General features: G+C 43.0%; 1 long non-coding RNA gene across 1 annotated transcript; it reads left to right on the top strand.

The window, feature by feature from the left end:
- Positions 1 to 6,557: 6,557 nt before the first annotated feature.
- Positions 6,558 to 7,344, top strand: LOC122708240. The gene is made up of 2 exons (XR_006345070.1): positions 6,558 to 6,636; positions 6,681 to 7,344. It is a non-coding gene; the product is annotated as an uncharacterized LOC122708240 (long non-coding RNA).
- The last annotated feature ends 9,028 nt before the right edge of the window (positions 7,345 to 16,372 follow it).

Genomic DNA, 16,372 nt, shown 5'->3' with positions numbered 1-16,372 from the left:
AGGAATGAGAGTGTATACAAAATACGAAGGGTGGAACTTCAAAATACAAATGGGATGAAATTGGAACATACTATAGTTTAGAATTGGAAAGTAAAGGTCTGAAAGTAAGAACAGACGCGAACGGGCATCAAAAAAGGGCAAACTCGAATGTAAAGCAGTAATGTAGAGGTCATTGGGCCTGAAAATCTACAGAATACGTATAGTCCTATACCTTCTTATTAGAATTAAATGCCGATGTCATTATAGTGTATGCCAGAATACAGTAACAACCATATGAGGTAAGTAATACTATCTTATCCTTATTTTACAGGATTTAAAAGTTAGTTAACTACCTCTAGTGAGGAGTGAATTGATACCTAGATGGTCAGTTCAGAGCCCAGGTCCTCTTTGCAGTGTTTAGTGTTTCAGTTGCCATTAGATTTCCAGAAGTAAGTAAATAAAGTCGCTTAGTCGTGTCCGACTCTTTGCGACTCCATGGACTGTAGCCTACCAGACTTCTCCCATGGGATTTTCCTGGCAAGCGTAATGGAGTGGGTTGCCATTTCCTTCTCCAGAAGATCTTCCCCACCCAGGGATTGAACCCGGATCTCCTGCATTGTAGGCAGACGCTTTACCGTCTGAACCACCAGGGAAGTTATTAGATTCCCAAGCATACTATAAAACTAAAGCTCATTTTAAACGGAATCAGGAAGCCCCAAAGGGGAAAGCTCTCATGCGGGTACCACTCCGAGCAGATTGCCTAACAAGGAAGAAGGAAGATAAGAATATTACTTTCCTTCTGGGATAAGGGAAGACATTTTTCACATAGGAATTTTATCTCTTGCTTTTAAAAAATGGAAGGCAGTTTCCTCCTTTGCCCCCGTAACAATGCTCTAACCTTTGAAATCTTTTTGTCACTTTAGTTAAATGAATAGTTAAATATTATTTTACGATCATCTGTGATCCAATTTAGTCACGTCCAAAATTTTTGATATTTTTAAAAAACTTCCCCCAAATCAAGCTATAATTGAAGTCTTTTTGACCTTGAACTAACTGGGATTTTTTTGGAGGGCCCGTGGAGCATCTCAGAGGATCTGTTCTCTCTGTTTATAAAAAGGGAGATATTAAACTAATTGGACTTATTTGGGAAATTACATGGGAAGCATTGTCAAGTGAATAATACTAAGCCTTCTTTATATTGCATCTATATAGGTATGTGTTATAAATGCTTCATAAATATAACATTCCTCGAAATCTGATATATCTGGTGTATTATTACCAGTCACCATTCCCAGGTGGTACTAGTGATAAAGAACTTGCCTGCCAGTGCAGGAGACATAAGAGACACAGGTTCTAACCCTCGGTTGGGAAGATTCCCTGGAGGAGGACACAGTAACTCACCTCAGTATCCTTGCCTGGAGAATCCCATGGACAGAGGAGCCTGGTGGGCCACAGTCCATAGGATCACAAAGCGTCGGACACAGCTGAAGAAACTTAGCACACACACACATGCACCATTCATAATTCTAGTTATTATCTTAAAATGCATGTCATAGAACTTAACAAATTCCCTTGTCCATTCTATTATAATGAGCTCTTATTGGACCTCTAAAAACGGACATTTCTTTTGTCACCGTAGAGAGTTAGTTTTACTCTGATGCTTCGCAAAAATATTCCTATAAAAATGCTTCATCTTCAAGGAGAATCGTGGAAAAGTCCCCCCCCCCCCCCCCGCCGCCGCAAATAATTAGAATGCAGATTTCTGAGAACTTTAAGATCATAACACTGAACTAGGTAAAAACTTACAAAGCTTTAATGGAAATTGATTGATTCATAAAGCCTCTAACCCAAGATCAACAAGAATTACAGGAGACTGAATGAACAAATGAGGATGACTATAATTCATATGATTTTTTTATGCTGGTTCCCTAATGTTCTGCTTTTCCTGAATGAAGTCTTTTAGAGGATGATTATAATCTTTATGACTTCATATGCTAATCCCCTAATTTTTACTTTTCCGTATTTAAGGAAATTTTTCTCTTAAGCATCTGTCACTTAAACTAGTTGTAAACAAAGATGAAATATTCATCTTTTCCTACCTGATCCCTTCAGAATTTGGGAACTCTTAAATATTCTTTTCCTGACAGTACAGTTAGTTATTTACATGAATTCAGTGAGAACCTGTTCTTATAACAGTATACAACAGGAAATATTAACTACATTGCCAAGGCTTTGACTGGAATGTCATATTTGAGAGAGAGTTACATAGACTCAGATATGACCAATTTTAAGGAATTGCTTGGAAAAACTAAGCCTAGCACCTTGCTTGTAAGGTTCCAGCACAGTAATCTTAAAAAGAATTTATATGGTCAATCACTATTCTTGCTACATTTATGTAAATAATCAGGCCAAATATAATACAAACAAGTTAGTTTTACTATGATTTTTTTGATAAAAGGGAGAAAGTTATGGAGAGAGAAATTATGTTTGCACCTTTGTAGATATTAGATTCTTGTCCTGTTAATTTTCTTTCAAGTTTTGTTATATACCTATAAGCTGGACTAGATCCTAAAGTCTTCTTGTTTCCTCAAATATCTGATTACAAGTCTCCAAATTAACATTTCCAACTTTTTCCAACACTTCTGGTTTGGAATCAATAAGAATAAAATTTGTGAATTTCCTTGGACACAAAGGTCCTCCTCACTACCCAGATGCGCCAAAACGCCTTGGGTGTTTTGAACCTTGGGTAAACATCTTACAAGGAAATGGCAACCCACTCCAGTATTTCTGCCTGGGAAATCCAGTGGACAGAGGAGCCTGGCAGGCTACAGTCCTTGGGGTTGCAAGAGTCCAACACGACTTAGCGACTAAACAACAATAAACCATCTCACAGCTAAAGAAGACCCTACCTGGCATCCCATCCTGTAACAAGCTCTGAAGACCACTGAATCAAACTGACCAGGAACTGAAGTAGATAACAGCTGAAGGACGCATCTTTTTTCCCAAGATGACTGAACCAGGCTTGTGTAACTTTTTCCTCTATTATTATTGCCTTATCCTCTCCCTCCTCTTGGAAAGACAATACTCTTATCCACATTTTCAATCTACTACAAAAGGGGGAAACTTACCTAATTATTGGGTTTGCCCCTAGAGAAATCAATCTATTCACAATAGTGGTGACCCTTTCGTCCATCCTGTAACACATTTTTCACTTGTCCCAAGCACTATTGCTAATTTCACTCATCAATCACTTGACATCAGCTGCAGGGTAAAACATTTGAAGCTTCCCATTCTTTCACCTCTTAAAAGAAGCCTACTTGACTCTGAGTCTGCCTCCATAGGGAGAGACTTTCTCCTCTGGGTCAGAATAAGTTCCAATGAAAGCATGATTCACACTCCCTAACATTAGGAGAGCTAGTCAATTCCACAGCCAAAGCATAGCAGCCCAGCAACAATCACCTGACTCATTAGCTAAAGTAGTTTTGGAAAATTGCATATTCCCTCATTACCTACTTGCTGAACAAGAAGGCATTTTTTTCAGTAGCAAATACTACCTGTTACACATAGTTAAATGCCTCTGGAGAGATTAAAAACTCAGTCATAAAAGATCAGGAAACTAGCTCATTGGTTACAATAAATTTCACCTGATGATCCCTAGGGTTTTTTTTGTTTGTTTTAAACCTATTTAGTGTTACCTTTAAATTTGGGCTCCTGGTTTAGAACCATAATACAAACTGAACTTATATTACTTTTAACTCTGCTTTGCATAATTATTTTTGTGCTCGTTAAACCTTTGTAAGAATGACGTATACCCAGTGTAACTGAGCAGGACCTTATGAGGCCTTCTGGGGTAGATCTCACTCTTGCATGTCCTCCACTTGCCTTCTCTAAGTTCCAAAGAATAAATTTAATCAGAGAAGTGAGAAACAAAATAATAACAGTTTAGCCATAAAGTCAAGGATCTTTAGCTCCTCCTCAAGGGCTTTAGCTAATATTCTGAGCTATATCCCTTTGAGTTGTTCTGCAGCTAATGAAATCCCCTCCAAGTGGAGGAAGTTAGCTATATGCTGCTCATAAGTGCATAGAAACCAAGCCAGCTGGGAACCAAAAGACTGATGATATTGACTCCCAATTAGCTTACCACCAACCAGTCTGAAGAATTTCCATGAGCTGAGCATGCACCCCACAACTCCCCTCCCTCAGCTTATCTTTAAAGACCTTTCCCTGAAAGCCATCAGGAAGTTCGGGTCTTTTAAGCACTAGCTGCCTGGACTCCTTGTTTTGTGCCCTGCAATAAGCACTACACTTTCCTCCACCACAATCTGATGTCAGTAGATTAGCTTTATTGTGCATGGGTGAGTAGACCCAAGTTTGCTAGGGTGGTAATAGCCTACCAGTTCAAGATGATCTCCAGTGTTTATGGCCTTGATAAGATATAGACTTTAGATGGGAAATGCCTGATAGTTATCCCTCCTACTTTTCTTTGTTCCTCAAATGTGGTCTCAATGATTTCCAGTCTGCACTTTCCCTCCGACATGGGGCACAGCCATCAAGAAAGCTCCCCCCTGGAACCAAGGACCAAAACCTCTAGATCTGGAAAACCTGACTCTTGGTCAAGCATGCTCTCAAAGGAAGATGGTGACCAAAGGGGGAAGTATGAAAAGAAAGGAACCGTCATCTTCAATGGAGTCAGAAAGCCTTAAAGAGGGAGCTCTCACCCACCTGCCACTTGTTGCAATCTGCATAACCAGCAGCAAGAAAGAAAAAAAGAAGGTTAATTTTTTTCTGGTATAAGGGAAGACATTTTTCACAGAGCAATTTTATCTCCTGCTTTTTTTAAAAAAAAATTATTTGTTTATTTTTGTGGGCATGTCAAGTCTTAACTGCAGCACACAAGATCTTCATTATGTCAAGTTGTGGTGTGTGCTCTTTAGTTGTGGTGATCATGCTTAGTTGTTCCAAGGCATGTGGGATCTTAGTTGCCCTACCAGGGATCGAAACCACATCCCCTGCATTGCAAGGCAGTTCTTAATCCCTATCTCCTGCTCTTAAAAAAGAAAAGAAAATCCCTCCCTCACCCAGAAAAAATGCATTAACTCCCACTTGCATCCAATGAGAAACTGCCACAGCCTCCAACTCTGGCTCTTCTCCAGTGAATGTTTGTTCAAAACAGCTCTAGCAATTTCCTTCTAAAACCTAACAAAAGCAAAACCCTCTTTGTTCTCTAGACTTACCCATGATTCACCATAGCTGAATTGTAATTCTCTGCTATTCCCAAATAAACCCATTTTGCTGATAAAATAGCTGACTTTTATTTTTGAGGTTGACAGGTGATATAAAGAAAAGGAGAAGGAAAAGTTAGAAACAAAAGTATAGGGACTTTCCTGGTGGTCCAGTGGCTAAGACTCCATGCTGCCAATGCAGGGGGCCTGAGGTCGATCCGTGGTCAGGGAACTAGATTCACATGCCTCAGCTAAAGAGCCTGTGTGCCACAGTGAAGATCAAAGATCACATGTGCCACAACTAAGACCTGGCATGGCCAAGTCAATAAATTTTTAAATTACTATAGAAAAAGAAAAAAATTACTGTAGGACTTCCCTGATGGTCTAGTAATTAAGAATCCACCTGCCAATTCAGGGCCCAGGGGTTTACTCCCTGGTCTGGGAAAATTCCACATGCCCTGGAGCAACTAAGCTGTGTGCCGCAACAACTGAAGCCCATGCACGTAAGTCCCGTGCTCCACAACAAGAGAAGCCACTGCAATGAGAAGCCCGCTTACCACAATGAAGAGTAGTCCCTGCTCACTGCAGCAACAAAGACCCAGCAGTCAAATATAAAATATAATAAATAATTTTCTGAATTACTATTAGAAAATCCTATCAGGCATTAAAAAAAAAAAATCTAGGGAATTCCCTGGTGGTCCAGTGTTTGGGAGTTGGTGTTTCCACTGCCAGGAGCCCTGGTTCAATCCCTTGTCAGGGCACTAAGATCCTGCAATCTGCAGGGTGCGACCAAAACAAAGGGTTTCCCTGATAGCTCAGTTGGTAAAAAAAAAAAAAATCTGCCTACAATGCAGGAGACCCCAGTCCAATTCCTGGGTCGGGAAGATTCACTGGAGAAGGGATAGGCTACCCACTCCAGTATTCTTGGGTTTCCCTGGTGGTTCAGCTGGTAAAGAATCCACCTGCAATGCGGGAGACCTGGGCTCGATCCCTGGGTTGGGAAGATACCCTGGAGAAGGGAAAGGCTACCCACTCCAGTGTTCTTGCCTGGAGAATTTCATAGGGTCACAAAGAGTCACCAAAACAAACAAAAGAAAGAAAAGTCTAAACTTGGAAGCAATTTAGATAAAAGAAATAAATACAAATACCTTGTAAAAGGACTAATTTTAATAGGTGTGATGTAAAGAAAAACATATTTACATCAAGAAAGGAGGTTTTATGATGTATGACAGAAATCAAACCAGTATTGTAAAACAATCATCAATCAAAAATAGATAAATATTAGGGACGGCGTTGGAGGACTCGGTGGCGGCGGCCCATGGGACCCGGGGCGCTGCCCGCCTGGCTGCAGCCCAGGTTTCTGCAGCTCACAGAGAGAATAATTGTCCTCTTTTTGGTGATCACCAGTCAAGAAGAAGTCCAAGAGAAATACGTGGTGTGTGTTTTATTCATCTTTTGGAATCTATTGGATATGGTTAGGTACACTTATAGCATGTTGTCAGTCATTGGAATATCCTATGCTGTCTTGACATGGTTCAGTCAAACACTGTGGATGCCAATTTATCCTCTGTGTGTTCTCGCTGAAGCATTTACCATCTATCAGTCGCTGCCTTATTTCGAATCATTTGGCACTTACTCCACAAAGATGCCCTTTGACTTATCCATCTATTTCCCATATGTGCTGAAAATATATCTCATGATGCTCTTTGTAGGTATGTATTTCACCTACAGTCATCTTTACTCAGAAAGACGAGACATCCTCAGAGTGTCTCCCAATAAGAAGAAAATGTGAAGCATGGCACTGGGATGTGACGTGAGACAGAAGAGGCTTGTGGAGTCAGCTGCAGGAAACACAATATGGGAAGTGTTCTGGTGAACAGATATCTAGTATTTGACAAAAATCCATAACATGGAATAATTGCACTCCTCTCCAGAACTCTTGACATACACAGCAGTCACACATTTTTAGTTCACATTTTTCTCACACATTTTTAGTTCATATACTCTTCACAACCTGTTTTACCAAAGCCGTAAATTTTACACAAGTTAAGTTTGTATCATGTGAAGCCTGATTATTTTCCTGTAAAGTTAATGAGAAATAGGATTTTAACTGGAATAGATTCAATTAAACCAAGAAACCAAAGTTGTTAACTTAAAAAAAAAAATAGATAAATATTAAATAACAAATTAATGAGAAAAGAAAAGAGAGAAGGGTTTGTGTAATTTCCACAAAATAACACACAAGGATGTCACTGTTTCAAATGTATTTATAATCTCTTGGTTAGAGTGCAGTCTCTTCAATGGAGGGGTGGAAGGACATTTGTAACTGGCCGACTCTGCTAGCAGGTGGAGTGGATGCCCAATGAGGAGAGGCAAGGAAGAGAAAATGATCTTGAGTTCAACTTTTTGAGTTTATGGCCAAGTAGCTTCATTTTCATCATTGGTATACCCACCTTCAATAGGACACAACGTTTGAGTTGTTTCGTTTGGGGCAGTGACAGGCAATGAATAACCATGACTTAGCTTTGTACATACAAGGGTTTCCAAAGTACTTTCTTGAATATTCACTCTCATCTTATCCCTTCACCAGAGGCATCCAGTTTAGAGCTGGCAACCTCATAAAACCCAAGGATTGAGACCAAAGAATAGTTTTCAGGGTTCCAAAGTTAACCTTTGCACCCTGGACTTAAACCTCTTTTCCCGCCTGAGCATTAAGTTTAAAAATATTTCAGGATACAGTTAGTCCCTTACATATGAACCTTCAGGTTGTGAACTTTCAAAGTTATGAACACGCATTCCCATGTCCAATCACATAAGTTAGTTCACGTGTCTGGCATACATTGTCATGTGTGGTTGTGCAAGTGGTTGTGTTTTGTGTCCTTTAGAGTACTGTATAGAGTACAGTAGACAATATCTTTATTTCAAGTCCAAGATGTCCGGAAGCAAGAGTGAAAGCATGGTGATGTAGCTGGAACTGCTAGTAAACAGCTGTTGTATTCCCAGGTGGCGCTAGTGGTAACGAACCTGCCTGCTAATGCAGGAGACATAAGAGATGTCTGGGTCATCTTCTTGTCTTCCTGGGTCAGGAAGATCTCCTGGAGGAGGGCATGGCAACCCACTTCAGTTGCCACTCTTGTCTGGAGAATCCCCATGGACAAAGGAGCCTGGCAGGCTACTGTCCATGGGATCACAAAGAGTCAGACATGACTGAAGCGATTTAGCATGCACTGTACTTCTCAAGGTACCTTACTGTAATATTAAAAATGTTTTCTTTATTTTTTATCTTTGCTTATTTTTTTATGTATTCTTTTGTGTGAAAAGTATTATGAACCTATTACATTATAGCCTGTCCTTTGGCGTAGTGGGATAAGCCTCTACTCTGGACACTGGTCCTGGCCCACTGACCACAGATTTGTTAATTCAGCTAACTGCTCCAAGGGTCACAAAAGAAGCAGAAAATTCACCCTACCTGGCTACTTTCCTCACTGAGGTAGCTCCTATGATGGGCAGACTCCCCAGACTTCTGTTCCTTCACCCCAACCCACCCTAGACCTTCCTAGATGCAGAGGGGAGTTTTCTAGAATATTGGCAACAGTTTCACAGTTCAGTTTAGTTAGGAACAGTCCTCCAAGACAGCCCCAGAGCCTCCACCAGGATTCAGGTCAGAGGTGGGGATCCTGAGATTCTGGGAGGCACTAGGGCCTGTGTCCACACACACCCCTTGGTGCAGATGAGCTTGTAAAGTGTTCTTACTCCAGAATCTGTGCCTCCATGAACCCACAGACCTGAACTCCATCTTCTGCCTCCTCAGGGTGTGGAGGACACAGAGTCCTGGCCCTGGAGACTCGTTCTCCTAGGGGTCCAGGGCTCCAGGGTGCCCTAACTTTGCATGTGGGGCTCTGCCCCTTCCCAAATCACCCCAGCCAGCAAGACAGGGCACTAGGCAGTGGGGTTTGGCTGCTTGGTATTGACTTTCTCTAGAAGATCTAGGCTTTAGCCACCTTTGTTCTCAAGCCCTGAGTAAATGAAGAGAAAATGAGGGTCTTGTGAAGTGTAAGAAGGCCTGAAAAGGCATCCAGTAAAGGGAACTGGGTAATGCACTGCTAGGTTTCAGCTTCAGGGGAGGAAAGACAAAGGGGTGCTCCCAGGAAAGGCTTTTGAAACCTCCCTCCCTTCTCAGATCATACCACTGCTCTGCTTCCCCCAACAGCATGAGGGTGACTCTATCCCCGTGGGCCAGGCTGGGGTGCAGATGGGCAGTGCCTGCTGGGAACTTGACTGCCAGGAGCGCAGATGGCACTGTGCCCAGCAACTAGGGAGCTAGTAGTGACTCTTTCAACACCATCAGTGAGACAGGACTGGCAAGCACTGGGGAGTTCCCCACTCCCCAGTCCATATTTTTCACAATCTCCAAAATCTGCTGGGGGCGCTGCTTAGGAGAAAAAACTCTTGTAGTTCAGGCAGTCACCCAACAAGAACAGCAATGAGGTCTGTTGCTTTCGTCTAGACTCTGTCTTCCAGGAGGGGTCCTGGGGGCTTCCTGTGCGGAGTGGGAGATTAGTCAAAGAGCTCTGCCTGGGAAACTGCTAAATATTTGAGTCAGAGGTCAGACTTAGAAAGAGGATTGCAGAAAAGAGTGAATATTAAAGCAGAAACTTTAAACCACCCTTTCCCTACCCTCCGGCTCTCAGAGATAACAATTAAGTTTAACTGAAAAGTGAAAGTCGCTCAGTTGTATCCAACTCTTTGCGACCCCATGGTCTATTCAGTCCATGGAATTCTCCAGACCAGAATACTAGAGTGGGTAGCCTTTCCCTTCTCCAGGGGATCTTCCTGACCCAGGCATCGAACCGAGTTCTACCCACATTGCAGGCAGATTCTTTACCAGCTGAACCACAGGGGAAGCCCAAGAATATTGGAGTAGATAGCCTATCCCTTCTTCAGCAGATCTTCCCGACCCAGGAATCGAACCGGGATCTCCTGCATTGCAGGCGAATTCTTTACCAACTGAGATATCAGGAAAGCCCTAAGTTTAACTGAAATGGGTTCCTTAATAGGATGCGGACCTGTGTGAACTTGGCTGTTGTCGGCTCCCAGGGAGTCTCTGCATCTGGATTTCCTATTTCTTGTTCTTGAAAACATTGCCCCTCCCCCATCTTCCTAAAGACATTGTTGCAGATATTAAACTGTGGATGGGGTTTCTGCATTAGTCTGTGTTCTTATCTGAATCAAAAGTCAAAGGAGATTCCCCTAAACACATCCCTGATTCCTCACTAAGCAGAATGAAGTAGCCATGATGGGACGGGACAGGAAAAGGGATCCCCTAACTCCTCACAGTTCAGATGTGTGCATGCTAAATCGCTTCAGTCATATCTGACTCTGTGAGACCCTATGGACTGCAGCCCACCAGACTCCTCTGTCCATGGGATTCTCCAGGCAAGGATAATGGAGTGGGTAGCCATGCCTTCCTCCAGGAGATCTTTCCCACCCAGGGACTGAACCTGCATCTTACATCTCCTGAATTGGCAGGTGGGTTCTTTACCACTAGGGCCCCGCAGGATGCCTCACTGCTCAGGTTAAGACTGGGCTTTAGAAGTGGTTCTCGGGAGTGCCATGTGCCTCTCACGCCCCGCTCTCCAGTTCTACCTGGGGGAACTCAGCAGAAAGGGTCCTAGTGCCCGTGTCCCCACAGGAGAGGAGACCTTTCCTCCCCGCGGGGCAGGGCAAAAACTGGCAGGTATCCGCGGCTCTTCCTGAGCAGCTGATATCTGACAAGGAAGATGCTGTCAGCCATTCTGCCAGAGGCCACTACACTGTGTGGAAGGAGATCCCTATCCCGCGCTGGACTGGATCCAAGAACTGGTGAGCAGACCATGTGCCCTTGGCACCTGCAGATCAATTCATTCTTCTTTTTTTTTTTTCAATGCATTCTTAACAGTATTTTTGGAGTATATCCTGGAGGAGTCCATGCACAGAGTAGCTTGGGGGGCTACAGTTCATGGGGTCACAAAGACTCAGACACAACTGCATGACTAACACACACACAACCTCTTCTCTGGCCTGGAGTATGGACTTGTGTGGAAGAAAGGGGACCCAAAGGCCTGTGGCTGGCGCTGGTTTCTCTGGCCTGTCTGGCCACTCGGCTTCCTCTGCGGGGAGCTGCATGTCCTGAGTGTGGATCCAGGCTTAGAAGCCTGAGAAACGTGCTCTGCCGTGAGTCTGTGGGCTAGGACTTCCCACCTTGCTGGTTCCTTGCTTTGCCAAGCCTGACGGTCTGATCCAAACCTGTTTTGGTCTTTTATTCACCTCTAGCCCCAGCAGATGGAAGGAAGCTGCCTCAGCAGTTCGGCTTGTTGTTCTTAGACTCCTAAGCAGGGCTTTCCAGCTGGGAGAGGCTCCTGTTTAGCTTTAGCTACTCTTCCAGCTTACCCTAACCCTTGCCTGAGGCCGAGAATACCAGGACTGAGGCCAGCTAGGAGCCAGTACATTGTCACTGGCCTTCTAGACTAGAGGGACTGTCCAGATATGCTTTCTGCTGCTCAGAGACAGAGGATTTGCTGGAGATCTGAAGAATGCGATTCTGTGTGAAAGTAAAATGAAGTACTCACTAAGCTTAGAGCCTTCTTAAAAGGAGAATTTTTTTAGTTATCAATTTATATAAAGCCTAATTCTTTTATCTTTAGCTTTTAAAAAATTTATTATATATTTGTTGTTGTTGTTCAGTTGCTCGGTCGTGTCCAACTCTTTGTGACCCCATGGACTTCAGCACCACCAACCTCAATCCCATTCTCCTGCAACTAGGTGGCAAAGCCACAAAGCTGAGAGGGCTCAGCTCTCTGACTACAAATCCTGTGTCCACCTGACCCTCATCTCCCCTCTCCACTTCATACACATAGTACTGCCCTTCGAGGTCATCTGTCTCCCCAGAACTCCAAGCCCCTTCTAAGTATTCTCTTCTCATATCTCTAGAGGTGAAGCAGTAGAGCATGAGAGAACTTTCTGGAGTGATGGAAATTTCTGTATATTTTTTGGGGGGGGGGGAATTTCTATATTTTGATTGGTTTGATGGTTCTATAGGTATATACATTTGTCAAATCATTAATTGTATATACAGTAGTATGTATATACTTAAGTATAAATTATGCTTGAAAGTTTTGTGTTTAAGTACAGAAGTGAATACAGTTGTAGTTAGGTCACAATAGTTTTGGAGACAGGAAATCATTCTGTCAAGAGAAGAGGGCTGGGGAGAGATGATAATGCCATCTGCATCCTTAATAGTGTTATTTCCTGATCTTCTATAGCTTTGAGGGGGACACTGGCTCGGTATCCTGCTGATGGATTGGCTTTCTGTTGCTATGACAAGAAATCCATGTTGGAGTTTGCTATTTACCCAGCCTCTCAAGTGTCCAAAGCAGTTGGTAGCTCCATCCTGACCACCATTCCACCCTGAAGCACTTGGACTGTGTCTTCATGTAGATAATGAAGCTATCTATGGTATCTGTCACTGTAACCAGGACATCAAGTGCTCAACCTGCATCCACCTCAACTGGCTCATAAGCCAGATTGTTCTTCGATTGCCTCCTTGCATTTGAATAGTGCCCTCAATGTGAACCTCACAGAGTCCATGACCAATCTGGTGCCTACCCCCACATCCACTTCCCCTTGGTGACCCACTCACATGTTGTCTCAGCTGAGAAAGACCATCATGAGCGGCTCTTGGTGTCAGGGGTTAGCAATGTCTGCTCCAAAGCCCCCAATCAGATGGGTCAAGTGTGACCCTCACCATGGCAAACAATGGCCTGTTCTACCATGGAGATGTGGTACCCAAGCATGTGAATGCCGCCATTGCCACTCTGAAGACCAGGTGCATCATCTGGTTTGTGGGCTGGTGTCCCATGTGTTTCAAAGCAAGTTGGGGGGAAAGGGAGGGATTAGCATGCTTTTTGTGTACCCACTGAGAGGTGAGATTCCTGTAGAACTTCAGGCACTAGGGATGGGAGAATCAGGCAAACAACAGCCTTAGAGGCTGTCTTTAACTTAATAGATCTTAACTTGTCTGGAACATCTGAAATAATTTTTGAAGTGCCAAAGAGCCTGTTAGACAAGAAGATCGATAAATTCTACTCTTAAAGGGGTCTCTAATAAGAAAAGAACTATTCTTCCAGGGTCTAATCATGTATAGTTTTAGAGATCAGTGCATTAGTCAAAGTGCATAGCAGTAGCTAAGGGCTAAACTGGATGGCCCTTTCCAGCTCAGCTCAGATTCAAGGAGACTTCTCTTTAATGTATTTGAAAAGCCCTCAGCCAGGTAGGAGGGCATACTTGTGCTCTCAAAGAGGAGGGAATCTCATGGGGCCAGGCTCTGCCTCAGGCAAGCCTGAGCAGAATCCAGCCCAGCCCTCACCAGAGAAATAAGACTCATTCTCTTGACCTGGTTTTACCTGCTTTGATTTTCAGATATTCAACTCTAGCATATATAACTCAGAAATGTGCGCCTGCTATTTTTTAGGCTCCAGTGAGCCTTGTGAGCTTTTTTTAGGCTCCAGTGAGCCTTTCCAGGGGCTGCCTGGAAATGTTACTCATGGCCTTGCTTTGAGTTCAGGGAACTAGTTATTAGCATTAATCTAGGAACTGGTCCCCAACATCTGTGAGCCCTGCTTGATTGACCCCAAGGAGGGTTTGCTGAGAGAATGGTGTCCTAGAGCCCATTAGTGTGGTGCCTGGGCCCATGGCTTTGACCCCTACCATGGCGCTGCATGCATTTAATAGAGGCTATGGGCCTATGTGACTGTCAGTCTCCTGGTGATGGGTCTCTTTCTCTGGTTTCCCATTTTCCTCTATTATTGCAATTCCGAGTGTAGAGGTCTGACAGGTCTCCTACTTGGTTTTCCCTCACTGTTACTCAATCCTTAGAGTGCGAAGAATACAAGGCCCTCAACCTACTTTATTGGGTTGTCCTAATTCCTTCAAAGCTCTAACATTGGCATATGTCTTTCTTATTGCCTCTCCTTCCTTCCATTTCAAGCAGCACAGGTCTCCCTAGTAATAATTGTTGACTTTAAAGCTGTTCCTGGCAGACTCTTAACCTCCTGGCTCCTCTAGGACTCAAAGGGCTTGGGTTAGAGGTGGAGTTAAGGAAGGGAAGGAGATTACGAAAATCTGCCTGGTGCCTCATGGATCTGGACCTGTATGTATTTGGCAAGTACGTCTAGCCTGCTCTTCTGTTCTTTTTCTTTTTTTTAACTTAAAAAAAAAATTATTTTCTTTCTTTTTTTGTTTTCTTTCTTAGCCGGTTTTTCTGGAATTATAAACTCCTCTCCCTTTTCTTTGTGTTTTTTAAAAGATCCAGAAGAATCTTTGTTAAATCTGTGCCTGGGCTCAGCTCTTTCCCTTACTCCCATCTCCAAGCCCCAGACAGAGTCATCTCAAATGCTTTTTCACTTACTTGTCTGCCTGTAGACTGGGAAGATTTTAACACAGTCTCTGCATGGTAGCCATAGAGTAGCCAGAGTTCTTATATAGTAGCTCAGGGTTCCCAGAGAAAGTGTTTCAAGAGAAACTAGCAAGAATGGCCTGACCTTTTCTGACTTGGCCTGTCACTCCCACCACATTATGTTTTATTAAGGGAGTCATAGTGGCTGCCTGGGCTCAAGGGGAAAGGCATGGACTCTACCTCTTGGTGGAAGGACTGTCAAAGAATTTGTGGACATTTTAAAACCACCACAGGTACTTACGGGCAGTGGCAGGAGGGAATTATGAATAGGTTACCAGAAGTTTTCTCTCTCTTGTAATAGTTTTTATTCTCATCTATAATATAGCATGCTTGTAAATTTTTTTATGATTATAATGTATTTTTACAAAGAGAAAAATATTTTCTTTTTAAAAGGGTACTGTTAACTATTCTTGAAAAACCAAAAGGGTTTCTACTAAGACATCCATAGCATGTCACTGTGTTGTGATTTTTTACACAGCTCTGAGGAGCTATTTCAGGGTTAGGCTGGGGTCCTAAAAACCAAGATAACCCACCTGGACAGGGCTCTAACTGGCACTTCTGGCTCCCAACCAAATGAATTAACTGCCTTATATTAAACATTAATTTCTTGATTTCCACCCCAATCTAGAAGGCCTCATTGTATTCCAAATGTTACATCCCATAACCTGACCCTAACAAATGTCCTTGGTACTGTAATGAGTAAGTTATGACCAGACACAGGCACGTACACAAGATCCATACACGGGGATATAAAGTCTGTGGGTCTAATTTACAGGTTTTCAACAAAAACAGAAACATTGAGGAATAGGGGGAACCCTTTAATAAATGGTTAATAACAGTCAGACAGTCACTCAGTTCAGTCGCTCAGTCGTGTCTGACCCCATGAACTGCAGCACACTAGGCTTCCCTGTCCATCACCAACTCCTGGAGCTTGCTCAAACTCACGTACATCCAACCATCTCATCCTCTGTCATCCCTTTCTCGTCCCACCTTCAATCTTTCCCAGCATCAGGGGCTTTTCAAATGAGTCAGTTCTTCACATCAGGTGGCCAAAGTATTGGAGTTTCAGCTTCAGCATCAGTCCTTCCAACGAATATTCAGGACTGATTTCCTTCAGGATGGACTGGTTGGATCTCCTTGCAGTCCAAGGGACTCTCAAGAGTCTTCTCCAACATCACAGTTCAAAAGCATCAATTTTTCGGTGGTTAGCTTCTTTAGTCCAACTCTCACATCCATACATGACTACTGGAAAAACCATAGCTTTGACTAGACGGACTTTTGTTGGCAAAGTAATATATCTGCTTTTTAATGTGCTGTCTAGGTTGGTCATAGCTTTTCTTCCAGTGAGCAAGTGTCTTTTAATTTCATGGCTGCAGTCACCATCTGCAGTGATTCTGGAGCCCAAGAAAATAAAATCACTAGTCAGGTGAGACTGCAAAAATGGTTATTTTGCACTGTACATGGGAACAGTGCAAGGGAAGCTGGTGTTCCTTTGTTGGATGCTGCTGGAGGGCAAATGCTTAAGTAATTTTTGAGTTTTTATCCTTATATTTTACTCTGCTTACATTTAGTTTATATATGACTTCACACCTACCATACAGGGGATAGGCCAGAAATATTTTTAGGGAAACATGTCCACGGAAAGTTACAGTTGATACTGAAATTCAGGTTTCCTGGT

Source organism: Cervus elaphus, chromosome 14, assembly GCF_910594005.1.
Source record: "Cervus elaphus chromosome 14, mCerEla1.1, whole genome shotgun sequence".
Taxonomy (NCBI): Eukaryota; Metazoa; Chordata; class Mammalia; order Artiodactyla; family Cervidae; genus Cervus; species Cervus elaphus.
This window is presented reverse-complemented; position numbering and strand designations above follow the sequence as displayed.